The sequence below is a fragment of the Ornithorhynchus anatinus genome, chromosome 5, assembly GCF_004115215.2.
Source record: "Ornithorhynchus anatinus isolate Pmale09 chromosome 5, mOrnAna1.pri.v4, whole genome shotgun sequence".
NCBI lineage: Eukaryota > Metazoa > Chordata > Mammalia > Monotremata > Ornithorhynchidae > Ornithorhynchus > Ornithorhynchus anatinus.
In genome coordinates this window covers 109,590,730-109,612,632 of record NC_041732.1, presented here as the reverse complement: position 1 = coordinate 109,612,632, position 21,903 = coordinate 109,590,730, and the positions used below count along the sequence as shown (strand labels likewise).

Below are 21,903 nucleotides of genomic sequence, written 5' to 3'. Positions count from 1 at the left end.
TCCTTCCCACAAAAGTCCCTGACCCTTATCCACTCACCCACTATGACCTCAGGCAAATGACTTCATTTCTCTATTCTTCCACAAACTAAAATGCTACAGTTGACAGCTCTTATTAATAATAATAATTATTATTAATGATAATAATAATGGTATTTGTTAAGTGCTTACTATGTGCCAAGCACTGTTCTAAGTGCTGGAGTTGATACAAATCATTCAGGGTGGACCCAGAGGAATGATGCTGCGGAGGTTTGCTGTTGTTCCAGCTTATAGAAAGCATCCATCCATTCAAGGGAGAAGAACTCAAGTCACCCTAAACTTATTCAACTTCAACTCTATTCAGACTACATTCAACTTAGAAATGTACCGTTTATTTTTAAATTTCTCAGTGTACTGCAACACAATTTGACATCACACACACAGAGTTCCATATTTGGTAATTCTGGATCAGATTATTGATGGCATTCCTGTAAATTCCATGGGCTTTAAATCTTCTTTCTCCCAACTTCCCTTTCCATCAAGCTTACCTAGAAATCATAGATCATTAAAGACACATATAATGTACATATTCACAAAGAATGACTATCAGTGCAAATATGTGGATTTTCTGACAGCTTGCTGCCCCCCCATTTTCCCTTGCCTCCTCCTACCTCACCTCGCTACTCTCCTATTGCAACCCAGCCTGCACACTTCACTCCTCTAATGCCACCCTACTCACTGTATCTCCTTCTCATCTATCTCCCCACTGACCTCTCTCTCATCCACATCTTGCCTCTGGCCTGGAAAGCCCTCCATTTTCATATCTTACAGACAATTTCTTTCCCACCCCCCACTCCCAAAAGCCTTATCAAAGGTACATCTCCTCCAAGAGGCCTTCCCTGAATAAGCCCTCATTTCCTCTTTTCCCACTCCCCTCTGTGTCACCCTGACTTGCTTCCTTTGATCTCCCCCCTCCCAGCCCCACAACTCTTATGTACATATCTGTGATTTTATTTATATTAATGTCTGTCTCCCCCTCTAGTTTGTTAGCTTGTTGTGAGCAAGGAATGTGTGTGTTATATTGTTGTCTATCCTCTCTCAAGCGCATAGTTCAGTGCCCTGTATAGAGTAAGTACTAATAAATGCGAATGATTGATTCCCCCTCACCTCCCATTTCTCCCTTCCCTTAACCTGTCCCCCTGAGGTACCATCCTGGTAATTCAAGTCACTCAATGGCTAGTTCAACCGCAAACCAGAGACCAGGATGAACATCCCCCCCCCTCAGTCCCACAGCATTTATGTGTATATCTGTAATTCATATTAATGTCTGTCTCCCCACGTCTAGACTGTAAACACATTGCAGGCAGGGAATGTGTCTGTTTATTGTTGTATTGTGCTCTCCCAAGCACTTAGTACAATGCTCTACACACAGAAAGTGCTCAATAAATACGATTGAATGAATGGTGTCAGTCTAGTCTTTGGTTTAATAATAATAATGGTATTAAGCACTTACTATGTGCCAAGCATTGTTCTAAGCTCTGGGGTAGGTACAAGATAGGTTGTCCCACGTGGGTCTCACAGTCTTCATCCCCATTTCACAGATGAGGGAATTGAGGCACAGAGAAGTGAAGTGACTTGCCCAAGGTCACACAGCAGACAAGTGGTGGAGCCAGGATTAGAACCCACGTCCTCTGACTCCAAAGCCCAGACTCTAATCACTGCTAGTGATTGAACTAGCCATTGAGTGACTTGTAATTCCCACCTTCGGTAGCATGTTCATGTTAAGGCAATTTACATTAGGTTGGAAAGGGGGAAGATGGGGCAATGTTTAAATTGAACTGTTTATAGATTGTCCAGGCCCTTTGCTTTTTTTTTTTTTGATGTTTATTAAGCACTTACTAATTGCCAGGCAATGTACTAAGCACTGGGATAGATACAAGATGAGCAGGTTGGATATAGACCATGTCCCACATGAGGCTCACAGTCTGAATCCCTATTTTCCCGATGAGATAACTGAGGCACAGGGAAGTGAAGTGCCTTGACCAAGGTCACCCAGCTGATGAGTGGCAGAGCCGGGGTTAGTACCCAGGTCCTTCTGACTCCCAGCCCTTGTTTTATCCACCAGGCCATGCTGCTTTTTGCTTCTGTTTCCTCCCCTCAGCCACTTTGGGATAATTGGGAGCCTATCCTCTCAGAAAAAAACTCAATCACCAGCTCAGACCCTTGCTCTCAACTATTTTAATCGATCCCTTGAGGAAGGAGACATTTGAAGCTATTGGCTAAAATGCAGATTTAGGATTATTGATGCACTTCCCCTCTAGACTGTAAGCTCATCATAGGCAGGGAATGTGTCTATGAATTTGTTATATTTTACTCCCCCAAGTGCTTAGTACAGTTCTCTGCACACAGTGAGCACTCAATAAATACAATTGACTGACAGCTGACTATACAGAGGCTGGCCTTCCCCAAACCTCCTGTGTGCAGAACACTGGTAGCCAACTGCAGCCTCTCCCTCCTCCCCACAGGCAGCATCCGATCCGTCTCCTCATTCTTAGGGAAGCGTAGGTGGGCTCTTGCCAGCTAGAGAAGATCAGCAAGGGCTGCTCCAAAAGCCGGACCGCAAGTAGTCCAGGTTGGCAAACCGCAAAGCTCAGTGGGAAAACTAGATACTGCTTCCAAGGGGTGAGAGCAGCAGTGGAGGCTAGTGAGTGGGGCTGCAAACCTACCACAGTCGGGGGCCAGGCCCCAGTACCAGAGGAACAGTCTGTTTCCTTCTGGGGGAAAAGCAAATGAACTCCTGATTGACTAATGTCTTCCCGGCCAGAGCTCCCTGCCAACCCCGAAGCCACGAGTGGAGGGAGGGGCGGAGGTGCATTCAAAGGGCTGACTTTTTGCTGTGTAAAACTCGACCCCCCTCTCAGGGTCACACCTGGAGAGTTTCCAGGACTCTACCAGTCTCGACTACAGGAGGGAGAGTCAAGCAGAGGCGTGAGAAGCAGCATGGCTTAATGGAAAGAGCCCGGGCTTGGAAGTCAGAGGACATGGGTTCTAATCCCGAATCCTCCACTTGTCTGCTGTGCGGCCTTGGGCAAGCCACTTAACTTCTCTGTGCCTCAGTTACCTCATCTGTAAAAGGGGGATTAAGAGTGGGAGCCCCAAGTGGGACAACCTGATTACCTTGTATCTACACCAGTGCTAAGAACCGGGCTTGGCACATAGAAAGCACTTACTAAATACCATAATTGTTGTACCCATTCCATTTCTAGCTTGGGCAGCGGCTAGCAAGTGGAAGGCAATCTACTACAAGTCAAAACTCCCCTGTGCTGGGCAGCAGCGGCATGGGAGAGAGTCGAGAGTGGAGACCGAAGCTTACTGCGCAGAGGGAGGCAATGGTAAACCCCCATCCGTATTTTTACCAGAACAATTGCAGATGGAGGTGGGGTGTTCTGGGAGAGAAAATAATAATGATGGCATTTGTTAAGCACTTACTATGTACAAAGCACTGTTCTAAGCGCTGGGGAGGATACAAGGTGCTCACGTAGTCCCACGTGGGGTTCACAGTCTTAATCCCCATTTTACATATGAGGTCACGGAGGCTCAGAGCAGTTAGGTGACTTGCCCAAAGTGACACAGCTGACACGTGGCAGAGCCGGAATTAGAACCCATGACCTCTGACTCCCAAGCCTGGGCTCTTTCCACCAAGCCACACTGCTTCTCAATAATGGTATTTGTTAAATGCTTACTATGTGCTAAGCACTGTTCTAAGTGCTGGGGGAGATAGAAGGTAATCAGAGGAACTGAGGCACAGAGAAGTTAAGTAACTTTCCCAAAGTCACACAGCTGACAAGTGGCAGAGCCGGAATTAGAACCCCTGACCTCTGACTCCTAAGCCTGTGCTCTTTCCACTGAGCCACACTGCTGCTCAGTGACTCTGCTTCTCAGAGAAATGTGTCCATGGCGTCTCTATGGGTCGGAGGTGACTCGACGGAATAAGACAAAGACAAAAATCTTGACTCACCAGGGCTGCTTTTAAATTGCTGAGGGGTTGCTGAGGCTGAGGCATAGCGCACATCAAGTTTCGCATCTCTGCCGGATTATCCATCCTGTTGGCCATCTGTGGGGACAAACAACATCATCGTGGCAAGGAGGGAGCCTGGCCACTCCATCAGGCAATCAATCAATCAATCAGTTAATGGGCTTGATTGAGTGGTTTCTCTGTGCAGAGCACTGTCCCCAGGCTTGGGAGTGTACAATAGAATAATCAATCAATATATGATATAAATTGAGCACTCCCTAAGAGCAGAGCACTGTATTAAGTCCTTGGGAGAGTACAATGCAACAGACTTAGGAGACACATTCTCTGACCACAGACAGCAGGATGACCTAGTGGAAAAATCACGGGCTTGGGAGTCAGAAGACCTGGATTTTAATCCTGGTTCTGCCAATTACTTGCTCAGTGACCTCGGGCAAGTCACTTAACTTCTCTGGGCCTCAGTTTCTTCATCTGTAAAATGGGGATTAAGTACCTCTTCTCCAACCCCCTTAGACTAGTGAACGCTTTGTGGGATAAGGTCTGTGTCCAACTGATAAACTTATACCGCCCCCCCCCCCCCCATATACTCCAAACCATCCCTACCTTCAAAGCATTATTACGGTCACATTTCTTCCAAGAGGCGTTCCCTGATTAAGTCTTCTTTTCCCCGGCTTGCTTTCCCTTCTGCGTCATCTAACACCTGGATCTGTGATCTTTGGGGATTTGGTATTCAACCCACCCTCTACCCCACAGGACTTAAGGACATACATTTAAAGTATATATTATAATTTATTTATATTAATGTCTGTCTCCCCTCTAGTCTGTAAACTCATTATGGGGGGTAAAGTATCTGCTAATTCTGTTGTATTTTCCTCTTCCAAGTGCTTAGTACAGTGCTTGGCACATAGTAAGTGCTCAACAAATACTACTGATTGATTTACCTCAGCACTTAGTAGTGTTCTGCATGTAGTAAGTGCTCAATAAATACCATTAATAATTGTTTAACAAATACCATAAAAAAGTGAATTTACAGTCTAGGATAAGTAAACATGATCTCTGCACTCAAAGAGCTTACCATTTAGCTGGGGAGAGAGGCATTAAAATGAAATACAAGTAGGGGAAGCAATGGAGTACAAGGATCTGCACACTCTGCTCCTCTAAAGTCAACCTACTACTACAACTAGTAATAATAATTATGGTATTTGTTAAGCCTTCACTATGTGCCTAGCATTTTGCTAAGTGCTGGAGTAGATACAAGATAATAATAGTAATAGTACTTGTCGAGCACTATTTTCCACTCACTGAACTAAGGGCTGGGGTAGATGCAAGATAATCAGGTTGGACAGAGTCCCTGAGGCACAGAAAAGTGAAATGACTTGCCCAAGGATACACAGCAGCAAAAGGTGGAGCCAGAATTAGAACCCAAGTCCTTCTGACTCCTGGGCCAGGGCTCTTTCCACTAGGCAGCACTGCTCCCCAACCTACTCTGTGTACCTCGATCTCCATCTATCCCACCCCAACCCCTGGCCCACATCCTCCCACTGGCCTGGAACTCCCTTCCTCTTCATATCCGACAGTCCACCGCTCTCTTCACCTTCAAGCCCTCCGAAAATCACAGCACCTCCAAGCGCCTTCTTTAATTAAGTCCTCATTTCCCCTTCCTGCCTTTCCCTCTGTGTCATCTGTGCACTCAGTTGTGTACCCCATAAGCACTTTGTTACTCACCCCAGTCCCACAGCACTTATGTCCATATCCTTATACTCTACCAGTTCCCCTTATTTCCTGTAATATCCATTTGCCCCTGTAAGCTCCCTGTGAGCAAAGTCATGTTTAACAACTCTACTGATTTGTACTTTCCCAAACAGTACAATGCTCTGAACACAGTAAGCACTCAAGAATATCATCAATCGATTGAAATAAACATACCACATACAGGTACAATCGAGGCCTTCCCCACTTAGCCTCTCTTTTCCCCTGCTTGCTCTGCCTTCTGTGAGGTCTTTGCATTTCAATCTATGACCTTTGGACACTTGATACTCACCCCACACCCACTCCCAACCCCACAGGATTTATTTACAATTATTTATTCATAGTAATGTCTGTCTCCCCCTCTAGATTGTAAGCTCCTAATGGGCAGGGAAAGTGTCTGTTAATTCTGTTGTACTCTCCCAAGCACTTAGTACAGCGCTCTGCACATAGATTTTTCAGAACAATTGTTCTTGAGGAGGTTTTGTCTATCCATTGTTCAAAGATCTGAGACTCAATTAATTTCCAGCCTCCCCCACCCCTAGTTGTTTGTGACCCCTTGTAAATTTCAAGCCAAAATCTGTCCTTTGGCCTGCAACCCTCCCTCTCATGCCCACCCTCCTCCCACCTTCTGGATGCTGTAAGAGGAAATGAGATCATGACTGTAATGTCTCTGGACATGCTTGGAGAACAATAGCAAATAAGATAGAGAGAAAGAGAGAGAGAGAGAGAGAGAGAGAGCAATCTTGTTTGTCAGGGATCCTAGTTGCTTATCTCAGTCTGTCATATACAGCAGAGACCCTCCAGGTTTAAAACTGCTCAGTCTTCAATCTACCCAAACTTTAGTTTCTGCTGCTCTCCCTCTAGTAGAGAGATATACTTTGTTTTTTGTTAAAGACCTTTCCTCTGCATGGGAATGAGTCTCTCTTCAAATTCTTCAGCTGTCTGCAGTATGCATTTAATCCATTCATCAGTCACTGGAATCGCTCCATTTATGCTCACTGAGTGCAAAGCCCTGAACTAAGCGCTTGGACAGGTACCACAGAAGGAGCTAAATCCATGTTCCCCGCTCCCTCTGGCACCCCCAAGGCAAAAGAAGAAAGAGTGTGAAGCCGAGATTACCTCTGGGAAAGAGCTGCCCAAACCCTCCAAGTCCCTCTTTCCCCCAGGGCGCAAGCCATGGGACCAGTGTTGGCCGGAGCCCGTGTCCGCAAAGACGACGAGCAGAATGAAACCAGTTAGGAAGCCTGGGTGCAGCTTCATTCTGGAAAATAAGAGACGGTAAACACCATGCACTAATACTCCCGGGGAGGATGGGTACGGGGACACATTCCACTCTGCCAGGTGGGGGATTTCACCTCGTCCGTTGGTAAGAAAAAGGTGATGGCAGGATGAGGAACGTTCCCTCGATGATGCACATTGGTCTGGACCCAGGGCATGTGGGACCAGAGGAAGGGGTTGTCTGTGTATGTGTGAGGGCTGCAGTGGAGTGGGGAGCCCTATTATGGGGTTCTGGGAAGGCACCGTCTTCTCGCCCAGCACCATCTGGCCTGGTCAGTTCCCACACCTGCTTGCACTTGTGTACGTGTTTTTAAGCTCTGTTATTTCCTGTAATTTATTTCAATGTCTGTCTCCTCTCTAGAATGTAAATTCCTTGAGGGCGAGGATCTTATCTATTAACTCTATGGTACTCTCCCAAGCACTTAGTATGTTGTTCTGCACACAGTAGGAAATAATAATAATAACAATGTTGGTATTTGTTAAGAGCTTACTATGTGCAGAACAGTGTTCTAAGCACTGGGGTAGATACAGGGTCATCAGGTTGTCCCACATGAGGCTCACAGTCTTAATCCCCATTTTACAGATGAGGTAACTGAGGCACCGAGAAGTTAAGTGACTTGCCCACAGTCACACAGCTGACAAGTGGCAGAGTCGGCATTCGAACCCATGACCTCTGACTCCCAAACCCGTGCTCTTTCCACTGAGCCACGCTGCTTCTCAATAATAATGTTGGTATTTGTTAAGCGCTTACTATGTGCAGAGTACTGTTCTAAACGCTGGGGTAGATATAGGGTAATCAGGTTGTCCCATGTGGGGCGCACAGTCTTAATCCCTTATTTTTCAGATGAGGGAACTGAGGCACAGAGAAGTTAAGTGACTTGCCCAGAGTCATACAGCTGACAAGTGGCAATTCTGGGATTTGAACCCATGACCTTTGATTCCCAAGCCCGGGTTCTTTCCACTGAGCCACCCTGCTCAATGAATATGATTGATTGATTGATTGATTCAAGTGGGAGGAGCTGGACTTGCCCCGGGGATGAGGTGAGTCAGCACCGTAGCACCCCCTCTCCCCTCCCCACCACCCAACTCTGCCTCCATCCTTGCCCTAGCCCTGACCCAGCCCCAGCCCTACCGCCAACCCCAGTTCTGCCTCCATTCTTGCTCTAGATCCTTGCTGTAGCACTGCCCCATCCCAGGCCGCTGCCCCACATCCTTTCCCAGTTTTAGCTCTGACCCTGGGCCCAGCCTATCTCCTGCCCCAGCCCCACCCCCTAACCCCAGCTCTACCTCCATCCTTGCCCAAGCCCGGTCCCAGGCCAGGCCCCAGCCCCACACCGGCCCCAGTTCTGCCTCCGTCATCTTTACCCTAGCCCAGCCCCAGCCCCTGCCCCAGCTCTAGCTGTGACCCTGGCCCTGGGCCCAACCCCTAGCCCCCATCCCAACTCCATCCCTGCCCTGGCCCAGCTTCAGCTGCTGTCAGCATGTTTCCGAGGGTCCACGTAGTCCAAGCCTCTGGACCAGGAGAAAAGCCTGTGGTCAGTAACGGACCCCACCGCTGCCCGTTGCCCACACGATCAGCCCCAACTCACCTTTAAGGATGCCTCGCAGTCTCAAGCTCCGAATGAGCCCCTGATGTGGGGCAGGAAGGGGTCTGAGCCTCAGCCTGAGCCTCAGCCTTGGCTTGGGCCTGAGTCTCAGCCTGAGCTTTCCTGTTGCACTTCGATTCTGCAGAGCCCTGCACCCTGCACTCCTCCCTGTCCTGCCCACTTCTTCTTATAGGGCTCCACCCCTGTGGCTCCCGGCTTCCCCGCTGGCAATCAGGCAGGTTTGGGAGGAGAATCTGGACTCCTGTTTCCCCGGTTAATCCTCCTAAATCTCCTAATGGTGACCATTATCGAAGACCTCCTGGTGCATCAATCAAATTCAGCATAATCTTGCAGCGAAATCCTTCCTGAAGCTTTTCTAGTGCCGATTCCACAGATAAGTGAAAATTTAGCTGAGTTGGGTTTCCTTGCCCAAGTCTGGCACTATGCCATTTTGAAGGAGAGCTACACAGATCCCTAGGCTAATTTAAAGTGGGCAAGATACACAAAAAATAGTTCCATATTGAAATGCCTGGTGACTTTTCAAATATAAAGATAATCTCTTTAAGGACCCATGTGAGAGACAAAACAAGCACTTTTCCTGAAATATATTACAATAAATAAAATTCCCTAATTTTGCATAGGACTGAGCACTCCAGTGCACTTTACTGATATTGTCCCACGCAACTGCCTCTCTCCTTTAGAAGGACCGACATCTCCCGGAGATGCAGCATGGTGTAGTGGATAGAGCACGGGCCTGGGAGTCAGAAGGTAGTGGGTTCTAATACTAACTTCACCATTTGTCTGCTGCGTGACCTTGGACAAGTCACTTTACTTCTCTGGGCCTCAATTCCTTCAGATGTAAAATGGGGATTAAGACTGTGAGGCTCATGTTGGACAGGGACTGTATCCAACCTGATTTACTTGTGTCTACCCAGCCCTTAGTACAGTGAATGGCACATAGTAAGCACTTAACAAATGCCATAATTATTATTATTATGTTGTCATTCCAATTTTTATAATGGGAGAACATAGAGATGGTAAGTGATTTTCCAAGGTCAATCAATCAATCAGTGGTATTTGTGGAGCACTTACTGTGTGCAAAGCACTATAGTAAGCACTTGGGAGAGTACAATAAGAACAGAGTTGATAGACACGCTCTCTGTGCACAGTGAGCTTGTAGTTTAGAGGGGGAGACAGACATTAATATAAATAAATAAATTATAGAAATGTCCATAATCACTGGAGCTGAGGGTGGTGTAAAGACCAAGTGCCCCTAAGGGTATAGATCCACATGCATAAACAATGAAGAAGGGAGAGGGGGTCAGTGAAAGAGGGCTTAATCAGGGAAGGCCTCTTGGAGGAGATGTGATCACACAAGATCCGCCCTTTCCTCTCCACCCAAATGGCTACCTTACTGCTACAGGCTCTCGTTATATCCCGGCTAGACTACTGTGTTAGCCTTCTCTCTGACCTCCCTTCCTCCTCTCTCGCCCCGCTCCAGACTATTCTTCACTCCGCTGCCTGGCTCATCTTCCCACAGAAACGATCTGGGCATGTCACTCCCCTTCTTAAACAACTCCAGTGGTTGCCTATCGACCTCCGCTCCAAACAAAAACTCCTCACTCTAGGCTTCGAGGCTCTACATCACCTTGCCCCTTCCTACCTCTCCTCCCTTCTCTCTTTCTACCACCCACCCCGCACGCTCCACTCCTCCGCCGCCCACCTCCTCACCGTCCCTCGGTCTCGCCTATCCCGCTGTCGACCCCTGGGCCACGTCCTCCCGCGGTCCTGGAACGCCCTCCCTCCTCACCTCCGCCAAACTGATTCTCTTCCCCTCTTCAAAACCCTACTTAAGACTCACCTCCTCCAAGAGGCCTTCCCAGACTGAGCTCCTCTTCTCCCTCTACTCCCTCTGCCACCCCCGCTTTACCTCTCCGCAGCTAAACCCTCATTTTCCCCTTTTCCCTCTGCTCCTCCACCTCTCCCTTCCCATCCCCACAGCACTGTACTCGTCCGCTCAACTGTATATATTTTCGTTACCCTATTTATTTTGTTAATGAATTGTACATCGCCTTGATTCTATTTAGTTGCCATTGTTTTTACGAGATGTTCTTCCCCTTGACGCTGTTTAGTGCCATTGTTCTTGTCTGTCCGTCTCCCCCAATTAGACTGTAAGCCCGTCAAACGGCAGGGACTGTCTCTATCTGTTGCCGACTTGTTCATCCCAAGCGCTTAGTACAGTGCTCTGCACATAGTAAGCGCTCAATAAATACTATTGAATGAATGAATGAACAACCAGGCAGTCAAAGAGTAATTATTGAGCACTTATTTTGTGAAGAGAGGTGTACAAAATACGTGGGGAAGTAAAATAGAGTTAAAATACAGATCTTTGTCTAACTAGGAGACAAACATAAAATAATTTTTCTAAAAAGTCATTCTGCTCAACCCGCCTCCATCCTCAAGAACCTCCGGTGGTTGCCCATCCACCTCTACATCAAACAGAAACTCCTTGCCATCAGCTTTAAGGCACTCAGTCTCCGCTCTCACTCTTGCCAATCCTCCTTCCTCTTCCACTACAATCCAGACCAAATGACCAGAGGTAAAAGGAAAACCAGGAGAAAACGAAGGTTTGACAGTGTTTTCAGAAAAAGCTAGTGGTTCACAGTGTCAGAGGCAGCTGAGTGGAGGATTAAGATAGAGTAGAACCCATTAAATTTGGCTGGGGCAGATACTGCCCACTTGTACATCTGGGACAGTGGAAAGAGAAGAAGCCTGAGAGTCAGAGAACATAGGTTTTAATCCTGCCTATGCCACTTGCTTGCTATGTGGCCCTGGGCAAGTCACTTAATTTCTTTGTGACTCAGTTTCCTCATTGATAAAATAGGGACTCATTACCTGCCCTCCCTCTTATTTAAAGGCCTCTAGGGCATTCATTCATTCAGTCAGTTAAATTAAAGATAGGATGCATCTGCATTCATTCATTCAATCGTATTTATTGAGCACTTACTGTGTGTAGAGCACTGTACTAAGCGCTTGGAAAGTACAATTCAGCAACAGATAGAGACAATCCCTGCCAACAACCGGCTCACAGTCTAAAAGTGGGGAGTGAGACGTCAAAACAAGTAAACAGGCATCAGTAGCATATTATAAATAAATAGAATTATAGATATTTACACATTATTAATAAAAATAAGTAGAATTATAATTAAAATATGTACATATATACACAAGTTCTGTGGGGCTGGGGGAGGAGGTAGAGAAAAGGGAGCAGGTTGGGGCAATGGGGAGGGGAGGAGGAGCATAAGAAAAGTGGGGCTTAGTCTAGGAAGGCCTCCTGGAGGATGTGAGCTTTCATTAGGGCTTTGAAGGGGGAAGTGTGCTAGTTTGGCAGATTTAAGGAGGGAGGACATTCCAGGCCAGAGGTGGATGTGGGCCAGGGGTCGACAGTGGGACAAGTGAGAATGAGGCATAGTTAGAAGGTTAGTACCAAAGGAGCAAAGTGTGCTGGCTGGCATATAGAAGGAGAGAAGGAAGGTGAGGTAAGAGGGGCAAGGTGATGGAGAACTTCGAAGCCAATAGTGAGGATGGGGGAGACATGGCATGTTTGAAGCAGAGGGGAAGAAGCCATTAGAGAGTGAGTGCTTAAAAATGGAAGTTAAGGAGGGGAGGAGGGAAGGGGCCAGAGTTTTCATAAGATGAGCAGGAATGGGGTCCCAAGCACAGGTGGAGGGGGTGGCACTTGCGAGGAGGGAGGAGATCCCTTTTGAGGATACTGCTGAGAAGGATGGGAGAGTAGTGGAGAAGGTTGAGAGTGGGGAGGATGGAGAAGGGGGAGGGGGGACTTTAGGGAGCTCAGACCTGATGGTGTTAATTTTCATAATGAAGTAGGTGGCCAGATCATTGGGGGTGAGGGATGGAGGAGGGGGAGGAACAGGGGGCCTGAGGAGAGAGTTAGTGTCCGGAACAGTTGGTGGGTGTGATGGGCAAGGGTGTCAATGAGGGAAGAAAAATTGTTTTGCCTGGCAGAGGAGAGAGCAGAGTTAAGGCAGAAAAGGATAAAGTTGAAGTGAACAAGGTTGGCTTGGTATGGGGTGGCAATCAAGTGCTTAAAGGGTACAGATCCAAGTGCATAGGTGACACAAAAGAGAGAGGGAGTAGGGGAAATGAGGGCTTCCTCAGAGAAGGTCTGTGGGGCAAAGACCCTGGGATGCTTACCTGAGCACCTGAGCTGTAGTAAAGTCCCCTCCCCACTGGGGGGATACAAAGTAATCAGGTTGTCCCACCAGGAGCTCACAGTCTTAATCCCCTTTTTACAGATGAGGTAACTAAGGCCCAGAGAATAATAATAATAATAATAATAGGGGTATCTGTTGAGCATTTACTATGTGCAGATCACTGTTCTAGGCGCTGGGGGGGGATACAAGGTGATCAGGTTGTGCCATGTGGGGCTCACAGTTTTAATCCCCATTTTATAGATGAGGTAACTGAGGCACAGAGAAGTGAAGTGACTTGCCCAAAGTTACAAAGTGGCAGAGCCAAGATTAGAACCCATGACCTCTGACTCCCAAGCCCGTGCTCTTTCCACTGAGCGACACTGCTTCTCTATGTACAGTACTGTACCAAGCACCTGGAAGAAAACAACGTAACAGAGTTCGTAGACATGTTCTCTGCCCACCAGAAGCAATCTAATCAATAGTATTTACTGAGCCCTTACTATGTGCAGAGCACTGTTCTAAGCGCTTGGGAGAGTATGATACAAGAGATAAGCAGACACGTTCCCTGCCCATGATGAGCTTATAGTCTAGAGGGGAAGAAAGAAATTAATATAAATTATAGATATGTACATAAATTATGTGGGGCTGAGGGTCCCGGCTCCGCCACTTGTCTGCTGTGTGACCTTGGGCAAGCCTCTTAACTTCTCTGTGCCTAAGTCAACTCATCTGTAAAGTGGGGATTAAGACTGTGAGCCCCAGGTGGGACAACCTGATTACCTTGTATCTACCCCAGCACTTAGAACAGTGCTTGGCACATAGTAAATACCATCACCATCATCATCGATAAAGCGTTCAAATCCAAGTGCAGGAGTAGGGAGAGGAAGTAGGGGAAATAAGGACTTAATCTTGGAAGGTGCCTCGGAGGAGAGGTGCTTTTAATAAGGCTTTGAAGGTGGGGCGAGTTATCGTCCATCAGATATGAAGGGGGAGGGCTTTCCAGGCCAGAGAGAGGATGTGGGAGAGGGGTCGCCCGGGAGATAGACAAGATCGAGTACAGTGAGTAGGTTGGTGTTCGAGGAGCGACGCGAATGTTCTGGGTTGTAGTAGGAGAGTAGTGAGGTGAGATAGGAGGGGGAAAGTTGACAGAGTGCTATAAAGCCAATGGTAAGAAGTTTCTGTGTGATATGAGGGTGGATGGGCAAACACTGGAGGTTCTTGAGAAATGGGGAAACATGGACTGAGTGTTTTTTTATTTAGAAAAGTGATCTGGGCAGCAGAGAGAAGTATGGATTAGGCTTTCCATTGAGACAGTGAGTAGGCAGAGAATGGCACCTTGTAGAGAAGCAGCGTGGCTCAGTGGAAAGAGCACGGGCTTGGGAATCAGAGGTCATGAGTTTGAATCCAGGCTCTGCCACTTGTTAGCTGTGTGACTGTGGACAAGTCACTTAACTTCTCTGTGCCTCAGTTGCCTCATCTGTAAAATGGGGATTAACTGTGAGCCTCACGTGGGACAACCTGATTACCCTGTATCTACCCCAGCGCTTAGAACAGTGCTCGGCACATAGTAAGCGCTTAACAAATACCATCATTATTATTAGCTTCACTGCTGCCAGGGTTGATGCCCTCCAACCTCTCTCCAGGACTCCAGGATCTTCACTCAAAGCTCTGGGTTTTACCTGCCTCACTGTCACATAGCAAAAAAAAGACAAAGCCACTTACGAAGCCCCTGTACCTGCCACACCATTAGCACAGATGATAAAGGCCTTAAAATGAAGGGAACCTCAGCTCCAGAAGTGGTGGGGCCCCCTGGGTTCTTCACCCCCAACTCAGGCACGCCTCAGGAGAGTCACCTCTTCATCAAGGGATTGGATCTAGACTGTAAGCTCCTTGTGAATAGGGAACATGTCTTCCAACTCCATTGTATTGCATTCCCAAGCGCTTAGTACAATGCTCTGTACACAGTAAGCACTCAATAAATACTGCTAATTGATTGGAGATGCTTAGGGAGCACAGGTAGGTTTTTTTTTTATCATTGCTGAGTTAATTCATTCAATCCTATTCATTGAGCGCTTAATGTGTGCAGAGCACTGTACTAAGCACTTGGGAAGTACAGTTCAGCAACAGAGACAATCCCTGCCCACACGGACTCACAGTCTAGAAAGGGGGAGACAGACATCAAGATAAGTAAAAAGGCATCAGTAGCATCATTATAAATAGAATTATAGCTATAAACACATCATTAATAAAAATAAATAGAATTATAAATATGTACATACATAAACAAGTGCTGTGGAGCAGAGAGAGGGATAGAGCAAAGGGAACAAGTCAGGGCGATGGGGAGGAGGAGCAGAGGAAAAGGGGGATTAGTCTGGGAAGGTATCCTGGAGGAGGTGAGCTGCTGAGTTCTGTTTCCACCCAAAAAGCTGAGAGCTGTATCAGGGCAGACCCGTTTGGGTCACTGCAATCCAGAAAAGAGCCAAAACCTTGAAAACCTCAGGAATCAAAGAGGCAAAATCAAAAATAGCACCAAGCACTGCAGACACAACAACTTGCCAAGGGAACATTGCAGAGTCAGATTTCACTGGATTCAGCATCACTTGCACCTTCAGGTAGGCTTAACCATTGGCATCTTTTTCCACTAAGGAGGACAGTTCAGTATACACAATTTTACTGTACATTCAGCCATGTTTCTTGTATTTTCCTCTCTGGTGGGTTGTTGATTACAATTGCTTTTAGGAACAGAATAAAATGGTATTTGTTAAGTGCATACTATGTGTCAAACATATTCTATGAGCTGAAGTAGATACATGTTCGTCAGGTTGGAGACAATCCTTGTGCCACATGGACAGTCTTGGTGGGAGGGTGGAGGATTTAATACCCGTTTTACAGATGAGGTAACTGAGGCACAGAGAAGTTAAGTGACTGGCCCAAGGTTACACAGCAAGCAGTTGGCAGAGTTGAGATTAGAACCCAGGTCCTCTGACTACCAGGTCCGTGCCCTGTCCTTCAGGCCGTGTTGCTTAATGGAGTCTTTTGAGTCCTGCTCAAAAGACTCCACTCACTTTTGTCCATCAGAAGGTGAAGTCCTAGTTGAGAGGCCACTTAAATCATAAAAGCAAAACTATGCAAAGTTTTCTGTTATTAAAATGAGACTCAAAATCAGGGAATCAAACAGAGGACTCAGATCCATGTAGGGCTGTGAGTTGGAATGGTCCAATTTGAAGTCAGGTGGACTCAGCTCTCTTCTTGGCCCTGCTTCTGATGTCTTGGGGGCCTGGGACAGTTTAGTTCTTTGCGTCTTAGTTGTTCCTTTCTGGAGAATGGAGTTGATGCTTTTTCTCTACATAGCCTCCACATTTAGTCCTTGAACAGGTTCAACCATGGTAAGCACAGTCCGCTATTCAAAAGAGTATACCAGGAAGTTTGTGCTACTTAAGAGGCCTATTCCTCTGTCAACTAAATTGCACTGAGGTCATGAGGGTGTTTTGATGATCTTGCCATTCCAAAGTTGTTAATGTTCCAAGTGATGGTAGAATCCAGTGAGCTCAGGTGAAAGTGGGAAACACAGACTAAGTCAGAAACAGTGTAGCCTAGTGGAGTGAACTTGAGCTCGGGACTCAGAAGGTTCTAGTCCCAGCTCCACCACTTGTCTGCTGGGTGACCTTGGAGAAGTAAGTCACTTACCTTCTCTGTGTCTCGATTATAATAATAATAATAATGTTGGTATTTGTTAAGCGCTTACTATGTGCCGAGCACTGTTCTAAGCGCTGGGGTAGACACAAGGGAATCAGGTTGTCCCACGTGGGGGCTCACAGTCTTCATCCCCATTTTACAGATGAGGGAACTGAGGCACAGAGAAGTTAAGTGACTTCCCCACAGTCACACAGCTGACAAGTGGCAGAGCTGGGATTCGAACTCATGAGCCCTGACTCCAAAGCCCGTGCTCTTTCCACTGCGCCACGCTGCTTCTCTTATCTCATCTCATCTGTAAAATGGGGATTATGACTGTGAGCCCCACATGGGACACCCTGATTACCTGTAGCTACCCCACCGCTTAAAACAGTGCTTGAGAGCTCACCTCCACCAAGAGGCCTTCCCAGACTGAGCTCTCCCCCTTCTCCCTCTGCTTCCCCTCCACCCTCTGCTCCTCTCCCTTCCCTCTTCACCTCCCCTCAGTTGAGCCCCCTTCCCCTCTGCTCACCCTCCCCACCCCACCCTCTGCTCCTCCCCCTCCCCCTTTCTCCTTCCCTTACCACTGTCCTCATTTGTATATATTATTTATTACCCTATTTATTCTATTGATGAGATGTACATCCCCTAGGCTTCAAGGCTCTCCATCACCTTGCCCCCTCCTACCTCTCCTCCCTTCTCTCTTTCTACCGCCCACCCCGCACGCTCCGCTCCTCTGCCGCCCACCTCCTCGCCGTCCCTCGGTCTCGCCTATCCCGCCGTCGACCCCTGGGTCACGTCCTCCCGCGGTCCTGGAACGCCCTCCCTCCTCACCTCCGCCAAACTGATTCTCTTTCCCTCTTCAAAACCTTACTTAAAAATCACCTCCTCCAAGAGGCCTTCCCAGACTGAGCTCCTCTTCCCCCTCTACTCCCTCTGCCATCCCCCCTTTACCTCTCCGCAGCTAAAGCCTCATTTTCCCCTTTTCCCTCTGCTCCTCCACCTCTCCCTTCCCATCCCCACAGCACTGTACTCGTCCGCTCAACTGTATATATTTTCGTTACCCTATTTATTTTGTTAATGAATTGTACATCGCCTTGATTCTATTTAGTTGCCATCGTTTTTACGAGATGTTCTTCCCCTTGACGCTGTTTAGTGCCATTGTTCTTGTCTGTCCGTCTCCCCCAATTAGACTGTAAGCCCGTCAAACGGCAGGGACTGTCTCTATCTGTTGCCGACTTGTTCATCCCAAGCGCTTAGTACAGTGCTCTGCACATAGTAAGCGCTCAATAAATACTATTGAATGAATGAATGAATGAAGTTTTTGTTTGATGCAGAGGTTGATAGACAACCACTGAAGATTTTTGAGGAAGGGGATGACATGCCCAGAACATTTATGTAGAAAGATAATCAGTGCAGCAGAGTGAAGTATAGACTGAAGCGGGAAGAGACAGGAGTTTGGTAGATCCGAAAGGATGCTGATGCTGATGCAGTAATCTAGTCAGGGTATGATGAGTGATTGTACTAATGTGGTAGCAGTTTGGATGGAGAGGATCTTGTCGATGTTGTGAAGGTGAGACCATCAGGTTGTGATGACGGATTGGATATGTGGAGTGAATGAGAGAGTGGAGTCAAGGATGACACCAAGTTTGCGGGCTTGTGAGATGGGAAGGATGATAGCGCCATCCACAGTGATGAGAAAGTCAGGGAGCAGACAGGGTTTGGGAAGGAAGATAAGGACATGTTGAGTTTTAGGTGGCGGGAGGACATCCAGGTGGAGATGTCCTGAAGATGTCCCTTCTCTCTTTCTACTGCCCACCCCATACACTCCACTCCTCTGCCACTCACCTCCTCACAGTCCCCCGTTTGTGTCTGTCCCGCCGTCGACCCCGGCCCATGTCCTACCTCTGTCCTGGAATGCCCTCCCTCCTCACATCCACCAAATTAACTCTCTTACCCTCTTCAAAGCCCTACTGAGAGCTCACCTCCTCCAGGAGGCCTCCTCAGACTGAGTCCCCCTTTCCCTCTGTTCCTCCCCCCCTCCCCATTCCTCCTTCTCCCTCCCTCTGCTCTTCCCCCTTCCCCTCCCCAAAGCACTTATGCGTATTTGTACATATTATTTATTACTCTATTTTGTTAATGATGTGTATATATCTATTATTCTATTTATCTTGATGATATCTACACCGGACTACTTGTTTTGTTCTGTTTTGTTTTGATATCTGTCTCCCCCGTTTTGACTGTGAGCCATTGTTGGGCAGGGATTGCCTCTATCTGTTGCTGAATTGTACATTCCAAGCACTTAGTACAGTGCTCTGCACATAGAAAGCACTCAATAAATACTATTGAATGAATGAATGAATGAATGAATGAATGCGAGCCTGGAGGGAGAAAGAAGAGGGGAAGAGATGTAGATTTGGGCATCATCCACATAGAGATGATAGTTGAAGTCACAGGAGCAAATGAGTTCAACAAAAAGTGAGTGTAGATGGAGAAGAGAAGGTTACCAAGAACTGACCCTTGAGGAACCCCTATAGTTAGGGGATGGAAGGGGGAAGAGGAGCCCTCAAAGGAGACTGAGAATTAATGGCCAGAGAGATAAAGAGGAGAACCAGGAGAGGACGGAGTCAGTGAAGCCAAGGTTGGATAACGTGTTAAGGGGAAGGGGAAGGTCAACAATGTTAAAGGCAGCTGAGGAGGATTAGGATATAGTAGAAGCTGTTGGATTTGGCAAGAAGAGAGTTATTGGTAACCTTTGAAAGGGTGGTTTCCATGGAGTGGAGGGGACTGAAGCCAGATTGGAGGGGGTCCAGGATAGAGTAGGAGGAGAGGAATTCGAGGCAGCGAGTGTAGATGACTCATTCATTCTTTCATTCAATAGTATTTATTGAGCACTTACTATGTGCAGAGCACTGTACTAAATGCTTGGAATGTACAATTCAGCAACAGATAGAGACAATCCCTGCCCAATGACGGGCTTACAGTTTGACAGACTCGCTCCAGGAGTTTGGAAAGGAAAGGTAGGAGGGAGATGGGGCAAAAACTAGAGAGGGCAGTGGGATCAAGGGAGGGTTTTTTGAAGCAGCATGGCTCAGTGGAAAGAGCAAGGGCTTGGGAGTCAGAGGTCATGGGTTCTAATCCCCGCTCTGCCACATGTCAGCTGTGTGACTGTGGGCAAATCACCTTACTTCTCTGTGCCTCAGTGACCTCATCTGTAAAAATGGGGATTAAATTGTGAGCCTCACGTGGGACAACCTGATTCCCCTGTATCTACCCCAGCGCTTAGAACAGTGCTCTGCACATAGTAAGCGCTTAACAAAGACCAACATTATTATTATTATTTTTTTTAGGATGGGGGAGACATGGCATGTTTGAAGGCAGAAGGGAACAAGCCATTGGAGAGTGAGTGGTTAAAGATGGAAGTTAAGGAGGGGAGGAGGAAAGGGCCAAGAGTTTTTATAAGGTGGGAGGGAATAGGGTCTGGAGCGCCTGTGAAGGGGGTGAGAGAAGGGAGGAGATCTCCTCTGAAGGTACTGCTGGGGAGGATGGGAAAGTCGAAGGGGCTGGAGGAGGATGGAGGTAAAGACACAGGGACTGTGTCTGATGGAATTATCCTGTGAGCTGGAGTGCCAATGGTCAAGTATTTCTACATGTTGCAGAGAGGAATGGGCAACCACTGGGGGTTTTTGAGGATTGAGGAGACATGTACAAAAAGTCATCTTAGAACAATGAGTTAAGTACAGACTAGAGGGGAGACACAGGAGGCAGGGACATCAGTGAAGAAGTTGATGCAGTCATTAAGCCAGGATATGACAAGTGCCTGGAGCAACAAGGCATCAGTTTAGAATGAGAGGAAGGGGAGAACAATGAAGAAGAAGTTGCCAGCTCCATAGAAGTTGTCAGTTCCAGCTCCACCTCCTTTGCTGGGATAAAAGGGATGCTATCTTCAGTCTTCAAATCTCCTCTGAAGAAACTGCTGGGAAGTATGGGAAACTAAAGGGGGGGGTTGAGAGAAGGGGGCGGGGAAAGGATGGAGAAGGGGGAGTTCGGTGACTTTGGGGACCTCAGACCTGATGGTATTCATTCATTCAATCATATTTACTGAGCACTTACTATGTGCAAAGCACTGTACTAAGCGCTTGGAATGTACAATTTGGCAACAGAGAGAATCCCTGCCCAACAACGGGCTCACAGTCTAAACAGGGGAGACAGCAAAACAAAACAGAACAAAACAAGTAGTCCAGTGTAAATATCATCAAGATAAATAGAATCATAGATATATACACATCATTTACAAAATAGAGTAATAATATATACAAATATGCATGGGGAGGGGAAGGGGGAAGAGCAGAGGGTGGGAGAAGGGGGATTGGGGAGGGGAGGAGGAGCGGAGGGAAAGGGGGGCTCAGTCTGGGAAGGTCTCCTGAAGGAAATGAGCTCTCAGTAGGGCTTTGAAGAGGGGAAGAGAGTTTGGCAGAGGTGAGGAGGGAGGGCGTTCCAGGACAGCGGGAGGACCTGGGCCAGGGGTCGACTGCGGGACAGGCATGAACGAGGGACCGTGCGGAGGTGAGTGGCAGAGGAGCGGAGTGTATGAGGTGGGCTGTAGAAGGAGTGAAGGGAGGTGAGGTAGGAGGGGGCAAGATGATGGAGAGCTTTGAAGCCAAGAGGGAGGAGTTTTTGTTTGATAAAGAGGTTGATAGGCAATCCCTGGAGGTTTTTGAGGAGGGGAGTGACATGCCCAGAGCATTTCTGTAGGAAGATGATCCGGGCAGCAGAATGAAGAATAGACTGGAGTGGGGAGAGACAGGAGGAAGGGAGATCCGTGAGGAGGCTGATGCGATAATCCAGTCGGAATACTATGAGAGCTTGCAATGGCAAGGTAGCAGTTTGGTTGGAGAGGAAGGGGCGGATCTTGGTGATATTGTGAAGGTGAGACCGGCAGGATTGGATGTGTGGGGTGAATGAGAGAGCAGAGTCAAGGATGAAGTCGGTGGCTAGATTACTGGGGGTGAGGGAGGGGAGAAGGGGAAGAACAGGGGGCCTGAGGAGGGAGGTAAATGTCCGGAACAACAGCGGGGTAATGGGCATGGGCATCAATAAGGGAAGAGAAATAGTTTTGCTTGGCAGAGATGAGGGCAGAGTTAAGGCAAGAAAGGATAAATTTAAAGTGAACAAGATTGGCCTGGTGTTTAGACTTCTGCCAGCAGCATTCAGCAGCTCAAGCAAAAGAGTGAAGGAGGCGGCCAGTGGCAGCGACCAGGGGCTGTGGGTTAGTGGTACCAGAGCGACGGAGGGACAGGGGAGGGAGGGAGTTGAATAGAGAGGGTGGGGTTGAGAGCATCACTTTGGTCATCAAGAATGGGTAGGGTGGGTAGGGAATTATTATTATTACTATTAA

The 21,903-nt window shown here is 47.6% G+C and overlaps 1 long non-coding RNA gene across 1 annotated transcript; it reads right to left on the bottom strand.

Moving 5' to 3' along the window:
- Nucleotides 1-346: 346 nt before the first annotated feature.
- LOC103166689 lies at nt 347-4,091 on the bottom strand. Its single transcript, XR_003759757.2, has 2 exons — nt 3,995-4,091; nt 347-524 (listed from the first exon to the last, which is right to left on the bottom strand). It is a non-coding gene; the product is annotated as an uncharacterized LOC103166689 (long non-coding RNA).
- Between the last annotated feature and the right edge of the window lie 17,812 nt (nt 4,092-21,903).